Source organism: Orycteropus afer, unplaced genomic scaffold, assembly GCF_000298275.1.
Source record: "Orycteropus afer afer isolate SDZICR_OR568_19922 unplaced genomic scaffold, OryAfe1.0 scaffold00363, whole genome shotgun sequence".
Taxonomy (NCBI): domain Eukaryota; kingdom Metazoa; phylum Chordata; class Mammalia; order Tubulidentata; family Orycteropodidae; genus Orycteropus; species Orycteropus afer.
The window spans coordinates 3,218,909-3,226,784 of record NW_006921950.1 but is presented as its reverse complement, the minus strand read 5'-3'; the positions used below and the strand labels follow the sequence as shown (position 1 = coordinate 3,226,784).

The 7,876-nt window shown below is 39.2% G+C and overlaps 1 pseudogene; it reads left to right on the top strand.

Moving 5' to 3' along the window:
* Positions 1–6,842: 6,842 nt before the first annotated feature.
* Positions 6,843–7,876, top strand: part of LOC103207314 — a 10,277-nt pseudogene continuing 9,243 nt past the window's right edge.

Genomic DNA, 7,876 nt, shown 5'->3' with positions numbered 1-7,876 from the left:
CTCACTAATGCCTAGGATATCAATCTTTATGCATTCCATTTCATTTTTGACAACTTCCAATTTTCCTAGATTCATACTTCGTACATTCCATGTTCCAATGATTAATGGATTTCTGCAGCTGTTGCTCCTCACCTTGAGTGGTGCCACATCAGCAAATGGAGGTCTCAAAAGCTTTACCTTATCCATATGACTGAGGCTGGGTTTGTGCTGATGATGTAGCTTTTTCCCAGTCCTATTTTGAGAGCCTTCTAACCTATCCAGACTATTCATAAAGTTGCATGGTAATGTATCAGACAGTGTTTCTTTGCGATTCATAAGGTTTTCCCTGGCCAATTCTTTGAGAAGTGGACAGCCTCTTCCTTCTTCCTTTTGACTGCTTGCCAGAAGTTTAATAGTTCAAACCTACTAGCTGTTCTGCAATAGGAAGATGAGGCAATCTAGTTCCATGAAGATTTATAGACTTGGAAACTCTACCAGGGCTGTTATGAGTCAGAATTGACTTTATGACAGTGGGTTTTTTGTTTGTTTGTTTGTTTGTTTGTTTGTTTGCTTGTGTGTCTGACAGTTGAGTCATGGTTCCAGGTTGGAAGGATGACTAAAGGCCATAATCTTGGAGTTTCCACCAGGTTCTGTAAGACCAGTAGGCCTAGCCTTTTTTATTATTTTGAGTTTTGTTCCACATTTTTCTCCCACTGTATCCAGGATTTCCTACTGTGATCTCTTTTAGAGTAGTCAGCAGTGGTAACAAGGCACCATCCAATTCTTCTGGTTTCAGGGTAGTGGAGACTGGTGTTCACAAGCTCTTTAGTCCTCTGGATTAATTATTTTCTGAATCTTTAATTTTCTTCACTTTTATTTGCTCTTCACAAAGAGAGACCAATAGTTGCATTTTAGATGGTCACTCACAAGCTTTTAAGACCCATGTTGCTATTCATCAAAGTATGATGTAGAACATTGTCTTTGCAATCTATGTTGTTCCAATTGACCTTTGTGTCCCCCTAGACTATGGTCCTGAGTCCCCAGGCCCAGTGACACATTCCCTCAAGGTATTTGGTTATAGCTAAGAAGAAATTTTCATAACTTTGTCCTCTGTATGCTCTGCTATAGTCATGGATATATTTGTAGTGTATATGTGGAAATATTCTGTCAAATTTATTTATATTTTTGTGGTTGTAGATCCACTCACCTCTCCACTCCTATTCAGCTTACATGTCTATCTATGTAACCACTGGTAGATTACTATTATTACTGTTATTGCTAGATTGTGTCAGTAATGTTATGAGTCGGGTCCGACTCGATGGCACACAACAACAACAAGCCTTGTGCTCCTCTCAGCATATTCCTTTAGCTTGATCATTTTGTGCTTACCTCCCTCTTATTGTATATTTGCTTTCCCTTCAACCAAGTTAATATGTCTATGCTTTTAGTCAGTGGTTTATTCTCTCTCTTCCTCCCACCCCTGGTACAGATCAAAGAATATTTCATTCTATGAATAAACTGTTTCTTGAATTTTTATAATAGTGGTCTCATACAATTTTCTCCTACTCAAATTAAACCTAATTTGGCCAGTAAAAACTCCTCTAAACTGACTTTTAGGTCCTTATTTCCTAAGGCAAGATGGTCTAGGCTGTTTAGATTGTCCCTGGTCCAATTCTGGAAGCAGTATTTCTCAAAAGATTTTTGAATTATTTTAGAGGAGAATGATATCAAGAAGCCCAGATCTGCACATAATTGTGCTCACTGTCATTGAAGGAATCATTCCTCACTCAGTGGACAGAGCTAGCTATATATGTGTATATACATATTGCAAACACAGACATGCTGCTGCTGTTGTTGTTACATTCCATCGAGTTTGCTGCAATGCATAGCAACCCTATGTACAACAGAAACACTACTCAGTCATGCACCATCCTCACAGTCCTTGCTACATTTGAGGCCATCATTGCAGACACTGTGTCATCCATCTTGTTGAGGGTCTTCTCCTTTTATGCTGACTCTCTACTTTACTAAGCATAATATCATTTTCCAGGGAATAGTCTTCCTGACAACATGACCAAAGTAGGTGAGATGAAATCTGGTCATTCTCCCTTCCAAGGAGCATTCTGGCTGCACTTCTTCTAGGACAGATTTGTTCATTTTTCTGACAGATGGTGGTATTTTCACCATTCTTCACAAACAACACAATTCAAAGGCATCATCTCTTCTTTGGTCATCTTTATTCATTGTCCAGCTTTCACAGCATTTGAGGTGACTGAAAATACCATAGCACAGATTAGGCACACTTCAGTCTTCAGTGTGACATCTTCACTTCTTAACACCTTAAAGAGGTCTATTGCAGTAGATTTACTCAGTGTAATATGTCTGATTTGTTGACTGCTGCTTCTATGAGTGTTGATAGTGGATCCAGGTAAAATGGAATCCCTGACAACTTGAATCTTTTCTCCATTTATTGTGATGTTGCTTATTGGATCAGTTGTGAGGATTGTTTTCTTTATGTCAAGGTATAATCCATACTGTAGACTGTAGTCTTTAATCTTCATTGGTAAGTGGTTCAAGTCATTTTCACTTTTAGCAAGCAAGATTGTGTCAGCTGCCTATCATAGGTTGTTAATGAGTCTTCCTCCAATCCTGATGCTGCATTCTTCTCAACATAATCCAACATCGTGGGTTATTTGCTCAGCATACAGATTGAATAAATATGGTGAAAGGATACAATCCTGACGTATAGCCTTCCTGCTTTTAAACCATGCAGTATCCCCTTGTTTTGCTTGAATGACAGCCTGTGTACAGGTTCCTTATGGGCACAGTGAAGTGTTGTGGAATTCCCATATTTCCCAATGTTATCCATAATTTTTTATGATCCACATAGTCGACTGCCTTTGCTCAGTCAATAAAACACAGGAAACATCTTTCTGGCATTCTTTGCTTTCAGCCAAGATCCATCTGACATCATCAATGAGATCTCTTGTTCTACATCCTCTTCTGAACACACCTTGAATTTCTGGATGTTCCCTATCAACATACTGCTGCAACTGTTTTTGAGGTATCTTCAGGAAAATTTTTCTTGCATGTGATATTAATGATATTGCTTGATAATTTCCACATTCTGTTGGAACACCTTTCTTTGGAATGGGCACAAATATTGATCTATTCCAGTCAGACATACACACATATATCAATGCTCAGTGTATTTATAAACATGCAAATACATTTACTTCCATAACTCTCTGTTTATATTGAAAAGCATGATTTAAATCCAATACTGTCAGTTCTAGTCCACAATGTTCAAACTAGCTTTCTCCCTTCCAATATTTATAACTCTCTTCTCCAACCCTGAAAGGCTGACTCCCTTTATCTTTAATATATTAAATTATTTAATCAATACCTCTGTATATAATCAATATCTCATCTCTTCCACCACCCCTTTGCCCACTCAAGAACCCAAAGCTAGCTTGGATATCTTGCTTACTGCACTCTGGCACCAACTCTTCATTCCAGGCCACCCTCTGCATGAATAGTCTCCTCAACCTGCTCACACTCTGACACTCTACAGCAGGCCACCCCACCACTTGGATTACCCCTCACCCTGCTTAAGTTCCAATTCCCCACTCTGGATCACCTTCAAGTACAGATTCCTTTTCTCATCCCACTAGACCAGGGCCACTCTGGCTTCCCAGACATCCCACTGGCATGAATGTCAGCAACCCCATCTAAATTGTTTAGGGAAGAAAGGGAAATGATAAGAGAAATAAAATGTATTCTGTGATACATTAAACTTTAATAAGCATTATTATATATCTGAGAGTTTTATTTACAAACATCAGTATATATTGATTGTTGCAGGTGAATTGATTTTGACTCTTGGTAACCCCATGTGTTAAATAAGAGACCTTATCCAAAGAGTTTTCTTAGCTGTAATATTAACAGAAGCAGATTACCAGGGCTTTTTTTCCACAGGACCTCAGCGTTGGTTCAAATCATCAACCAACCTGCAGGTTAACAGTTGAGCACAAATTGTGCGACCTAGGGACTTTGGTAAGGAGCTCTGGTGGTATAGTTTTTAAGGCATTTGACTGCTAACTAAAAAGTTGGTGGTTTGACCCAAAAATGCACTCCATGGAAGAAAGATGAGGCACTATACCTCCATAAAGATTTACAGCCTTGGGATCCCAATGAGGGTCACTATGAGTTGGGATCAACTTGATAGCAGTGAGTTTGGTTTGGTTTTTGGTTAAGGACTTTGGTGCAGTTACTAAAAAAACAAAACAAACTCACTTCCATCGAGTCCATTCTGACTCATAGAGACCCGCATTGGGTTTCTAAGGTGGTAAGCCTTTATGGAAGTAGCCAGTCTTCCTTCCCCAGAGTGGATGGTGGGTTTGAACTGCCAGCCTTCTGGTTAGCAGTCAAATGTGTTAAGCACTGCACCACCAGAGCTGCAAACAGTTAAGTGCTTGACTACTAGCTGAAAGGTTGGTAGTTTAGACTGAACCAAAGTGCCTTGAAAGACAGGGCTGGCAATCTGCCTCTGAAAGGCCACAGCCTTAAAAACCCTGTAGAGCAGTTCTATTCTGAAACACATGAGGTCACCATGAGTCACATTCAACTTGATGGCAGGTAGCAACAACAATATCACTATTTATTTGCTGAATAAATCAACAAGCATTTACTGAATGCCAGCTATGTGTTCCACTGAGGTGATATGAGAAATGTACAAAAAAGTTCCTGTTATGTTGCTACTTGAAATTAGATTGGAAATCAAACAAATAATAGATTAATAATGCTCCACTCTATCTTCTATGACAATAGAAAAACAAAAAGAGGCACATGTAACTTTATTAAATTCTCAAATTGTCATAACACATAATTTGCCAAGAGGTGATCTTCCCACTTTCTGATGGCTATGCCTTTCTTCCCAACTCCACTGGAGCTCACTAAGCACTGAGCTATTTATTATTGCTTCGGAATGGACAGTGGTAAATTTTACCCTGTTAAATTACTGGGACAGACACTATTATTACTTTGGTGGTGCTGTCATAAGAACCAAAACATAATAAAGAAAAGTCACAGTGTAATAAGGAAAATAAAATAAATAAATAAATAGCATCACATGAAAAAATAGAAGAAACTTATTGCAGAATAATTTTTAAAATGTGCTTTGTGCAGGTTGTCCTGACACATAAACACAATTTATATTATAAACAAAGTTTCCATAAAGGTCTACATTTCATTTTAATAATGGAAAGCATGTAGCATAACTCCACGCTCTGACTGGGAGTAGGGATGTTAAGACTGTGCAGTCACGTAGAACTCCATTGGAATAAAAAAAAAAAAAAAAAAAAGTACATGTGGGGAGAGGAAAAGGCAAGAAGCCAATGTCAACAAAAGAAGACGAGAATCCTGCTGGGAAGCCCAATAGCAGAAAAGAGAGAAAGGAAATAGCTGCCGCCAATTGCTACTGTCACCACAACTTTCGTCAATTTTGATGGTCTTATTTTAGGTGGATTAAAAAAAAAGTGATTACAGTGGCACACAGTATAATGTCATAGCTAAAAGCCAAATACTGGCTAGTCTCCACAGCAAGAAATGACAGCTATTACTAAAATCATTAATTGTTGTCCTTACATTCTTCTTTTGTCAAGATCAATATACAGAGATGATTAGGGAAGCCATTTTTCATGACTTTAAATTTCACAAGTATGTTTGAAATTCACTGTTTTGCCCACTGCAGGAGGGACCTAGACCAAGTAATATCACTTATGATCAAGGCACAACCTTCATTAAGGGGCAAAATCAAAATTGATTCCTGAATGATCTGGTTCTATTCCCTGCAAACAACAAAAGTCCTCACATAGCCTTCACTTACCACAAATATGGTCCTACAGTTATGAAATGTATTGTTTGTAGTTAAGATCTTTGTGGGTGCCTAATCAGTCTCTTCCTTTATCTCTAAAACTCTTCTCCAATTCTAAGCTTTCAGGATTCCGCTCATTTGCCACCATTGGTTCAATTCCTGTGAATACTGACTCACGCTGTACCAATCAGACCCTCTCTCCTGTGAGGTTAATGTTAGGACTCTCATCACTTACCTGACTCCACTGAATTTTTAAGAACATCTAAATGTGGAGGGTGGGGAGCCATGCCCCATGTTGATATTTGCAGTCCTTGACTGAAGGAGGAGAGAAAAGTGGTCTGCAAAAAGAAGCAGACAGGACAAGAGAAGCAGAAACAGATGTAGAAGTAGCCAGAGAGAGGTGGAGGAACTTGTGTCATCGATATTTCAGCTGTAGATCCACCCTCTGAGATCCATGAAATTCCACTGATTCCTTAGAAACACTCCCACTTTCATCCTGCCTTTTACTTAGATGCTGGTTAGGAGTAGGCAGAGTTAAGGAAACTTTTATTCTATGAAAAGTATATTTGTCCACAGTTTACAAGCCATATGTCTTATTTCTGGAACCCTGTGTTCTTACTATGAAAATGCCACCAATTTTTTTCACATATTTAGTCTATGACCAAGGAATTTATGTGTACCCAAGGATTTCAGACTCACTGCATAAACCTCCTTTCCACTCATGTTCTATACTGTCAGACTTGGTTATCCAGGTAGCAGAGGCTCTAGTTACCTCCTCTTTAAGGTACTTACTATTGTTGTTTTTCTTAACTGCCATTCAGTTGGTTCTGACTCATGGTGACCCTATGAACAACAGAACCAAAAGCTGCCCATTCCTGTGCCATCCGCACAATCATTGCCATCTTTGAGTCCATCATTGCAGCCACTGTGTCAATCCATCTCATTGAGGGTCTTCTTCTTTTTTCACTGGCCCTCTACTTTACCAAGTATGACGTCCTTCTCCAAGGACTGCTCCCTTTGGATAGCATGTCCAAAGTATGTGAGACAAAGTCTGGCCATTCTCACTGTTAAGGAGGATTCTGTCTACTTATTTTAAGACATATTTGATTATTCTTTTGGGAGTCCATGGCATATTCAATATTTTTCACCAACATCAAAATTCAAATGTTTCATTTTTGACATCAGAGACAGTGCAGGCTTTTGAGGAGGGCTTTTCTTGATCCTGATTGGTTCTCCTTACCTTTGGTGCCTCTTTCTGTTTCTTCCCCTGTCCCCTTCCTGGAGCAATGCCACCACCCCCAGCCCACATGCCACCTATCCACCATGGAGAAGAAGGAGTTTACTGGAGGAACAGGCTGAGCACTATGATAACATGGCCACCTGCATGAAGGCCATGTCGGAGCAGGAGGCCAAGCTGTCCGAGCAGGAGGCCAAGCTCTCCAAGCAGGAATGCAACTAGCTCTTGGTTCCAAAAAAACATCTTCCAGGACAAAGGTCCACCTGGAGGATCATCTGGAGCACAGAGCAGAAAACCTACAACAAGGAATTGTGCCTGATTAAAAAGTATTGAGAGAAAGTAGAGTATGAAAATAGTCCATCTGTACCACTGTTCCAGATTGTTGGACAATTATTTAATACCCAACACAACTAATCCCAAAAGTAAAGTCTTCTATCTGAAAATTAAAGATTATTTCTGGTACCTTGCTGAAGTAGCACATGTGATAATTGAAAACAAATGATAATGTAATTCCCAAAGAGCTTACCATGAAACGTTTGATACAAGCAGGAAGGAAATGTAACCTACACATTCAATCTACCTGGGGCTGGCTCTTAACTTTTTCTATATTTTACTATAAGATCTTTAATAACCCAGAGCTTTCCTGTACATTGGCTAAAATGGCTTTTGATGAGGCCATTTCAAAACTTGATACCCTGAATGAAGACTCATAAAAAGACAGCACCCTTATCTTGCAATTGCTTAGAGACAATCTAACGTTATGGACATCAGACTGTGCAGGAGAA